Genomic DNA, 10000 nt, shown 5'->3' on the forward strand with positions numbered 1-10000 from the left:
GTGCAGTTGTATTAGTTGTAGGACTGTATGTGTAGTTGTCTTCGTAGCTTGGGGCTGTGTTTGTAGTTGTTCCACTAGTATTTGGCTGTGAATATAGTTGGTTTAGTTGTATATGGCTGTGTTTGTAGTTGTATCAGTAGTACTTGGCTGTGTATGTTGTCTCTTCATATTATAGGGCTGTATTTGTAGTTGTGTTTTTAGTATAGGGCTGTGTGTGTAGTTGTTGTAGGGCGGTGTGTGTAGTTGTATTTGTATTATATGGCTGTGTGTAGTTGTATTGGTAGTATGGGGCTGTGTGTGTAGTTGTATTAGTATTATATGGCTGTATGTGTAGTTGTATTTTTAGTATGGGACTGTATGTGTAGTTGTATTAGTAGTATGGGGCTGTTTGTGTAGTTGTATTTGTATTATAGGGCTGTTTGTAGTTGTATTGGTATTATATATAGTTGTATTAGTAGTATGGGGCTGTGTGTGTAGTTGTATTAGTAGTATGGGGCTGTTTCTGTAGTTGTATTAATAGTATATGGCTGTATGTGTAGTTGTATTGGTAGTATGGGACTGTATGTGTAGTTGTATTAGTAGTATGGGGCTGTTTGTGTAGTTGTATTAGTAGTATATGTAGTTGTATTAGTAGTTTGGGGCTGTATGTGTAGTTGTATTCGTAGTATGGGGCTGTATGTGGAGTTGTATTGGTAGTATATGTAGTTGTATTAGTAGTAGGGCTGTATGTGTAGTTGTATTAGTAGTATAGGGCTGTGTGTGAAGTTGTATTAGTAGTATAGGGCTGTATGTGTAGTTGTATTAGTAGTATGTGTAGTTGTATTAGTAGTATAGGGCTGTATGTGTAGTTGTATTAGTAGTATAGGGCTGTATGTGTAGTTGTATTAGTATGGGGCTGTGTGTATGTAGTATGGGGCTGTTTGTGTAGTTGTATTAGTAGTATGGGCTGTGTGTGTAGTTGTATTAGTAGTATGGGGCTGTTTGTGTAGTTGTATTAGTAGTATGTAGTTGTATTAGTAGTATGGGGCTGTGTGTGTAGTTGTATTAGTAGTATATGTAGTTGGATTAGTAGTATAGGGCTGTGTGTGTAGTTGTATTAGTAGTATGGGGCTGTGTGTGTAGTTGTATTAGTAGTATAGGGCTGAGTGTAGTTGTATTTGTAGTATAGGGCTGTTTCTGTAGTTGTATTAGTAGTATATGGCTGTATGTGTAGTTGTATTGGTAGTATGGGACTGTATGTGTAGTTGTATTAGTAGTATGGGGCTGTTTGTGTAGTTGTATTAGTAGTATATGTAGTTGTATTAGTAGTTTGGGGCTGTATGTGTAGTTGTATTCGTAGTATGGGGCTGTTTGTGTAGTTGTATTAGTAGTCTATGTAGTTGTATTAGTAGTATGGGGCTGTATGTGTAGTTGTATTAGTAGTATATGTAGTTGTATTAGTAGTAGGGCTGTATGTGTAGTTGTATTAGTAGTATAGGGCTGTGTGTGAAGTTGTATTAGTAGTATAGGGCTGTATGTGTAGTTGTATTAGTAGTATGTGTAGTTGTATTAGTAGTATAGGGCTGTGTGTGAAGTTGTATTAGTAGTATAGGGCTGTATGTGTAGTTGTATTAGTAGTATGTGTAGTTGTATTAGTAGTATAGGGCTGTATGTGTAGTTGTATTTGTAGTATAGGGCTGTATGTGTAGTTGTATTAGTAGTATGTCGCTGTGTGTGTAGTTGTATTAGTAGTATGGGGCTGTGTGTGTAGTTGTATTAGTAGTATATGGATGTATGTGTAGTTGTATTGGTAGTATGGGACTGTATGTGTAGTTGTATTAGTAGTATGGGGCTGTTTGTGTAGTTGTATTTGTATTATAGGGCTGTTTGTAGTTGTATTGGTAGTATGGGACTGTATGTATAGTTGTATTAGTAGTGTGGGGCTGTATGTGTAGTTGTATTGGTAGTATGGGACTGTATGTGTAGTTGTATTAGTAGTATGGGACTGTATGTGTAGTTGTATTAGTAGTATGGGGCTGTTTGTGTAGTTGTATTAGTAGTATATGGCTGTATGTGTAGTTGTATTGGTAGTATGGGACTGTATGTGTAGTTGTATTAGTAGTATGGGGCTGTTTGTGTAGTTGTATTAGTAGTATATGTAGTTGTATTAGTAGTTTGGGGCTGTATGTGTAGTTGTATTAGTAGTATGGGGCTGTTTGTGTAGTTGTATTAGTAGTCTATGTAGTTGTATTAGTAGTATGGGGCTGTATGTGTAGTTGTATTAGTAGTATATGTAGTTGTATTAGTAGTAGGGCTGTATGTGTAGTTGTATTAGTAGTATAGGGCTGTGTGTGTAGTTGTATTAGTAGTATAGGGCTGTATGTGTAGTTGTATTAGTAGTATATGTAGTTGTATTAGTAGTAGGGCTGTGTGTGAAGTTGTATTAGTAGTATAGGGCTGTATGTGTAGTTGTATTAGTAGTATGTGTAGTTGTATTAGTAGTATAGGGCTGTATGTGTAGTTGTATTAGTAGTATAGGGCTGTATGTGTAGTTGTATTAGTAGTATGGGGCTGTATGTGTAGTTGTATTAGTAGTATGGGGCTGTATGTGTAGTTGTATTAGTAGTATGGGGCTGTATGTGTAGTTGTATTAGTAGTATGGGACTGTATGTGTAGTTGTATTAGTAGTATGGGGCTGTTTGTGTAGTTGTATTTGTATTATAGGGCTGTTTGTAGTTGTATTGGTAGTATGGGACTGTATGTATAGTTGTATTAGTAGTATAGGGCTGTATGTGTAGTTGTATTAGTAGTATGTGTAGTTGTATTAGTAGTATGTGTAGTTGTATTAGTAGTATAGGGCTGTATGTGTAGTTGTATTAGTAGTATGTGGCTGTGTGTGTAGTTGTATTAGTAGTATGGGGCTGTTTGTGTAGTTGTATTAGTAGTATGGGACTGTATGTGTAGTTGTATTAGTAGTATGGGGCTGTTTGTGTAGTTGTATTAGTAGTATGGGGCTGTATGTGTAGTTGTATTAGTAGTATGGGGCTGTTTGTGTTGTTGTATTAGTAGTATATGTAGTTGTATTAGTAGTATGGGGCTGTTTGTGTAGTTGTATTAGTAGTATATGTAGTTGTATTAGTAGTATAGGGCTGTGTGTGTAGTTGTATTAGTAGTATAGTGCTGTTTGTGTAGTTGTATTAGTAGTATGTGTAGTTGTATTAGTAGTATGGGGCTGTGTGTGTAGTTGTATTAGTAATATGGGGCTGTTTGTGTAGTTGTTTTAGTAGTATATGTAGTTGTATTAGTAGTATGGGGCTGTGTGTGTAGTTGTATTAGTAGTATATGTAGTTGTATTAGTAGTATGGGGCTGTGTCTGTAGTTGTATGAGTAGTATATGTAGTTGTATTAGTAGTATGGGGCTGTATGTGTAGTTGTATTAGTAGTATAGGGCTGTATGTGTAGTTGTATTAGTAGTATGTCGCTGTGTGTGTAGTTGTATTAGTAGTATGGGGCTGTTTGTGTAGTTGTATTAGTAGTATATGTAGTTGTATTAGTAGTATGGGGCTGTGTGTGTAGTTGTATTAGTAGTATATGTAGTTGGATTAGTAGTATAGGGCTGTGTGTGTAGTTGTATTAGTAGTATGGGGCTGTGTGTGTAGTTGTATTAGTAGTATAGGGCTGTATGTGTAGTTGTATTAGTAGTATGGGACTGTATGTGTAGTTGTATTAGTAGTATGGGGCTGTTTGTGTAGTTGTATTAGTAGTATATGGCTGTATGTGTAGTTGTATTGGTAGTATGGGACTGTATGTGTAGTTGTATTAGTAGTATGGGGCTGTTTGTGTAGTTGTATTAGTAGTATATGTAGTTGTATTAGTAGTATGGGGCTGTTTGTGTAGTTGTATTAGTAGTATATGTAGTTGTATTAGTAGTAGGGCTGTATGTGTAGTTGTATTAGTAGTATAGGGCTGTATGTGTAGTTGTATTAGTAGTATAGGGCTGTGTGTGAAGTTGTATTAGTAGTATATGTAGTTGTATTAGTAGTAGGGCTGTATGTGTAGTTGTATTAGTAGTATAGGGCTGTGTGTGAAGTTGTATTAGTAGTATAGGGCTGTATGTGTAGTTGTATTAGTAGTATGTGTAGTTGTATTAGTAGTATAGGGCTGTGTGTGTAGTTGTATTAGTAGTATGTCGCTGTGTGTGTAGTTGTATTAGTAGTATGGGGCTGTTTGTGTAGTTGTATTAGTAGTATATGTAGTTGTATTAGTAGTATGGGGCTGTGTGTGTAGTTGTATTAGTAGTATAGGGCTGAGTGTAGTTGTATTTGTAGTATAGGGTTGTGTGTGCAGTTGTATTAGTTGTAGGACTGTATGTGTAGTTGTCTTCGTAGCTTGGGGCTGTGTTTGTAGTTGTTCCACTAGTATTTGGCTGTGAATATAGTTGGTTTAGTGTGTATGGGGCTGTGTTTGTAGTTGTATCAGTAGTACTTGGCTGTGTATGTTGTCTCTAGTATTATAGGGCTGTATGTGTAGTTTGTTTAGTAGTATAGGGCTGTGTGTGTAGTTGTATTAGTAGTATGTGGCTGTAGGTATTAGTAGTATGGGGTGTGTGTAGTTGTATTTGTAGTATGGGGCTGTGTAGTTGTGGTAGTTGTGTGTGTAGTTGTATTAGTAGTATATGGCTGTATGTGTAGTTGTATTGGTAGTATGGGACTGTATGTGTAGTTGTATTAGTAGTATGGGGCTGTTTGTGTAGTTGTATTTGTATTATAGGGCTGTTTGTAGTTGTATTGGTATTATATGTAGTTGTATTAGTAGTATGGTGCTGTGTGTGAAGTTGAATTAGTAGTATGGGGCTGTTTGTGTAGTTGTATTAGTAGTATATGGCTGTATGTGTAGTTGTATTGGTAGTATGGGACTGTATGTGTAGTTGTATTAGTAGTATGGGGCTGTTTGTGTAGTTGTATTAGTAGTATATGTAGTTGTATTAGTAGTTTGGGGCTGTATGTGTAGTTGTATTAGTAGTATGGGGCTGTATGTGTAGTTGTATTAGTAGTATATGTAGTTGTATTAGTAGTATAGGGCTGTATGTGTAGTTGTATTAGTAGTATAGGGCTGTGTGTGAAGTTGTATTAGTAGTATATGTAGTTGTATTAGTAGTATAGGGCTGTATGTGTAGTTGTATTAGTAGTATGGGGCTGTATGTGTAGTTGTATTAGTAGTATAGGGCTGTGTGTGAAGTTGTATTAGTAGTATAGGGCTGTATGTGTAGTTGTATTAGTAGTATGTCGCTGTGTGTGAAGTTGTATTAGTAGTATGGGGCTGTTTGTGTAGTTGTATTAGTAGTATATGTAGTTGTATTAGTAGTATGGGGCTGTATGTGTAGTTGTATTAGTAGTATAGGGCTGTATGTGTAGTTGTATTAGTAGTATGTGTAGTTGTATTAGTAGTATAGGGCTGTATGTGTAGTTGTATTTGTAGTATAGGGCTGTATGTGTAGTTGTATTAGTAGTATGTCGCTGTGTGTGTAGTTGTATTAGTAGTATGGGGCTGTTTGTGTAGTTGTATTAGTAGTATATGTAGTTGTATTAGTAGTATGGGGCTGTGTGTGTAGTTGTATTAGTAGTATATGTAGTTGGATTAGTATTATAGGGCTCTGTGTGTAGTTGTATTAGTAGTATGGGGCTGTGTGTGTAGTTGTATTAGTAGTATAGGGCTGAGTGTAGTTGTATTTGTAGTATGGGACTGTATGTGTAGTTGTATTAGTAGTATGGGGCTGTTTGTGTAGTTGTATTTGTATTATAGGGCTGTTTGTAGTTGTATTGGTATTATATGTAGTTGTATTAGTAGTATGGGGCTGTGTGTGTAGTTGTATTAGTAGTATGGGGCTGTTTCTGTAGTTGTATTAGTAGTCTATGGCTGTATGTGTAGTTGTATTGGTAGTATGGGTCTGTATGTGTAGTTGTATTAGTAGTATGGGGCTGTTTGTGTAGTTGTATTTGTATTATAGGGCTGTTTGTAGTTGTATTGGTATTATATGTAGTTGTATTAGTAGTATGGGCTGTGTGTGTAGTTGTATTAGTAGTATATGGCTGTATGTGTAGTTGTATTGGTAGTATGGGACTGTATGTGTAGTTGTTTTAGAAGTATGGGGCTGTTTGTGTAGTTGTATTAGTAGTCTATGTAGTTGTATTAGTAGTATGGGGCTGTGTGTGTAGTTGTATTAGTAGTATAGTGCTGTTTGTGTAGTTGTATTAGTAGTATGTGTAGTTGTATTAGTAGTATGGGGCTGTTTGTGTAGTTGTATTAGTAGTATATGTAGTTGTATTAGTAGTATAGATCTGTGTGTGTAGTTGTATTAGTAGTATAGTGCTGTTTGTGTAGTTGTATTAGTAGTATGTGTAGTTGTATTAGTAGTATGGGGCTGTGTGTGTAGTTGTATTAGTAATATGGGGCTGTTTGTGTAGTTGTATTAGTAGTATATGTAGTTGTATTAGTAGTATGGGGCTGTGTGTGTAGTTTATATTTAGTTGTATTAGTAGTATGGGGCTGTGTCTGTAGTTGTATGAGTAGTATATGTAGTTGTATTAGTACTATGGGGCTGTATGTGTAGTTGTATTAGTAGTATAGGGCTGTATGTGTAGTTGTATTAGTAGTATGTCGCTGTGTGTGTAGTTGTATTAGTAGTATGGGGCTGTTTGTGTAGTTGTATTAGTAGTATATGTAGTTGTATTAGTAGTATGGGGCTGTGTGTGTAGTTGTATTAGTAGTATATGTAGTTGGATTAGTAGTATAGGGCTGTGTGTGTAGTTGTATTAGTAGTATGGGGCTGTGTGTGTAGTTGTATTAGTATTATAGGGCTGAGTGTAGTTGTATTTTTATTATGGGACTGTATGTGTAGTTGTATTAGTAGTATGGGCCTGTTTGTGTAGTTGTATTTGTATTATAGGGCTGTTTGTAGTTGTATTGGTATTATATGTAGTTGTATTAGTAGTATGGGGCTGTGTGTGTAGTTGTATTAGTAGTATGGGGCTGTTTCTGTAGTTGTATTAGTAGTATATGGCTGTATGTGTAGTTGTATTGGTAGTATGGGACTGTATGTGTAGTTGTATTAGTAGTATGGGGCTGTTTGTGTAATTGAATTAGTAGTATATGTAGTTGTATTAGTAGTTTGGGGCTGTATGTGTAGTTGTATTCGTAGTATGGGGCTGTTTGTGTAGTTGTATTAGTAGTCTATGTAGTTGTATTAGTAGTATGGGGCTGTATGTGTAGTTGTATTAGTAGTATATGTAGTTGTATTAGTAGTAGGGCTGTATGTGTAGTTGTATTAGTAGTATAGGGCTGTATGTGTAGTTGTATTAGTAGTATGGGGCTGTGTGTGTAGTTGTATTAGTAGTAGTAGGGCTGTATGTGTAGTTGTATTAGTAGTATAGGGCTGTGTGTGTAGTTGTATTAGTAGTATATGTAGTTGTATTAGTAGTATAGGGCTGTATGTGTAGTTGTATTAGTAGTATATGTAGTTGTATTAGTAGTATAGGGCTGTGTGTGTAGTTGTATTAGTAGTATATGTAGTTGTATTAGTAGTATAGGGCTGTGTGTGTAGTTGTATTAGTAGTATATGTAGTTGTATTAGTAGTATAGGGCTGTATGTGTATTTGTATTAGTAGTATGGGGCTGTATGTGTAGTTGTGTTAGTTGTGTAATTGTGTCACCTGAATAAAGATGTTGTGTTTGTCCTCTGTAACTCTATCTAGGTTACGATGAGTAAACAATCCCAATTGTTTCAGAAGGTTTGATATGATAGTTTTGTTGTCGTCAGGTCGTCGTCAAGGCTGGAACGTCGGGTCCTGTGCTCCAAGGGAATGGAGACCTCAGAACCAAATACAATGAGGTCCTTGATCCCCCTGCAGTTAGATTCCCCTCTTCAGGCTTGACATTGAAATGATTGAACATGTCTGGTGTAATATGACTTTTGATTGCATTCGGTACTTATGAACTGCAATACACTCACTGAACATCTGGGCCCTTATTCACAATGTGTCTCAGAGTAGAAGATCTTGGCCCTTATTCACAAAGTGTCTCAGAGTAGAAGATCTTGGCCCTTATTCACAAAGAGTCTCAGAGTAGAGTCTCAAATTTACACGTCGCAAAAAAAAAAACTACAGCATTATCGCACAAAATGCTACGCAGCATCATCTGGATATGTCTGCAACAAAAGTTCAACATTCACCTTCTGCGACCATTTCTGTCAAACCGTCTACACATAAATTCGATAAATCCCATTTAAGCAACACACATAAAGCTTAACGCAGCTTCCATAGGAAATGAATGTATTTGTGGTGTGCAGAAACGCAATGACCTGACGCCGCCGTTGTGATCGAGTCATTATGCACCAAACGTTATTCATATACGGCTTGATATAAATATTGGCAGGTGAATGTTGAACTTTTGTTGAGCACATACTGTGTACCATATTGCGCAATGAAGCGGTAGGTGTGATCAAGGAGTTGCATAAACGCGACTTCCTGTCGGTTTTTTCTTCAGGAGGGGTTATAGGCTACATGCAGCTATTTATATGTTTTACACAAAATACTTTTGTCGAAATGTTCGTGCAAACTGTGTGGTCAGTATTGCAAACGTAATAACGATTTAATGTTCTTCTTAGCTGCTGAGTTACATGCAACTATTTACTCTCGCCAAGATATTAGCATATATGGCAAAACTATGGCGCCGGGCGATACAAAACGATCCCGCCCCAGTGTCAGACTCTTTTCACCGGTATTCATAGTTGCTCGGCCGCCTGAAACTTTAGGCTGCCCAGAGGTGGAACACAAACAAGCAGTCTAATTAGCGATGACATGTCCGTTATTCATCGTCACTACAAACATTGGCTAAGCTGTGCGGGAGTCAGTCAAGTAGTGGTATCTTTTCAGGAACTAAGATTGTGACAACAACTATAAAGATGACCCAAAAACATCATCACAAAACAAAAAGGGGCCAAAGTGTAGGGGCTGCGTCATGCTTGTTCAACTGCAGTATCCGTTACGACAGACAGATAGGTTGTAGCCCTCAGAATATATACACTGCTCAAAAAAATAAAGGGAACACTAAAATAACACATCCTAGATCTGAATGAATGAAATATTCTTATTAAATACTTTTTTCTTTACATAGTTGAATGTGCTGACAACAAAATCACACACAAATTATCAATGGAAATAAAATGTATCAACCCATGGAGGTCTGGATTTGGAGTCACACTCAAAATCAAAGTGGAAAACCACACTAGCTAACATTAAGGTTAGGGTTGGGGGAAGGGTTAGCTAACATTAAGGTTAGGGGAAGGGTTAGCTAACATTAAGGTTAGGGTTGGGAAGGGTTGGCTAACATTAGGGTTGGGGGAAGGGTTAGCTAACATTAAGGTTAGGGTTGGGGAAGGGTTGGCTAACATTAAGGTTAGGGTTGGGGGAAGGGTTAGCTAACATTAAGGTTAGGGTTGGGGTAGGGTTAGCTAACATTAAGGTTAGGGGAAGGGTTAGCTAACATTAAGGTTAGGGTTGGGGAAGGGTTAGCTAACATTAAGGTTAGGGTTGGGGGAAGGGTTAGCTAACATTAAGGTTAGGGTTGGGGAAGGGTTAGCTAACATTAAGGTTAGGGTTGGGGAAGGGTTAGCTAACATTAAGGTTGGGGGAAGGGTTAGCTAACATTAAGGTTAGGGTTGAGGGAAGGGTTAGCTAACATTAAGGTTAGGGTTGGGGGAAGGGTTAGCTAACATTAAGGTTAGGGTTGGGGGAAGGGTTAGCTAACATTAAGGTTAGGGTTGGGGGAAGGGTTAGCTAACATTAAGGTTAGGGTTGGGGGAAGGGTTAGCTAACATTAAGGTTAGGGGAAGGGTTAGCTAACATTAAGGTTAGGAGAAGGGTTAGCTAACATTAAGGTTGGGGGAAGGGTTAGCTAACATTAAGGTTAGGGGAAGGGTTAGCTAACATTTAGGGTTGGGGGAAGGGTTAGCTAACATTAAGGT

Source organism: Oncorhynchus nerka, unplaced genomic scaffold, assembly GCF_034236695.1.
Source record: "Oncorhynchus nerka isolate Pitt River unplaced genomic scaffold, Oner_Uvic_2.0 unplaced_scaffold_1367, whole genome shotgun sequence".
Classification (NCBI taxonomy): Eukaryota; Metazoa; Chordata; class Actinopteri; order Salmoniformes; family Salmonidae; genus Oncorhynchus; species Oncorhynchus nerka.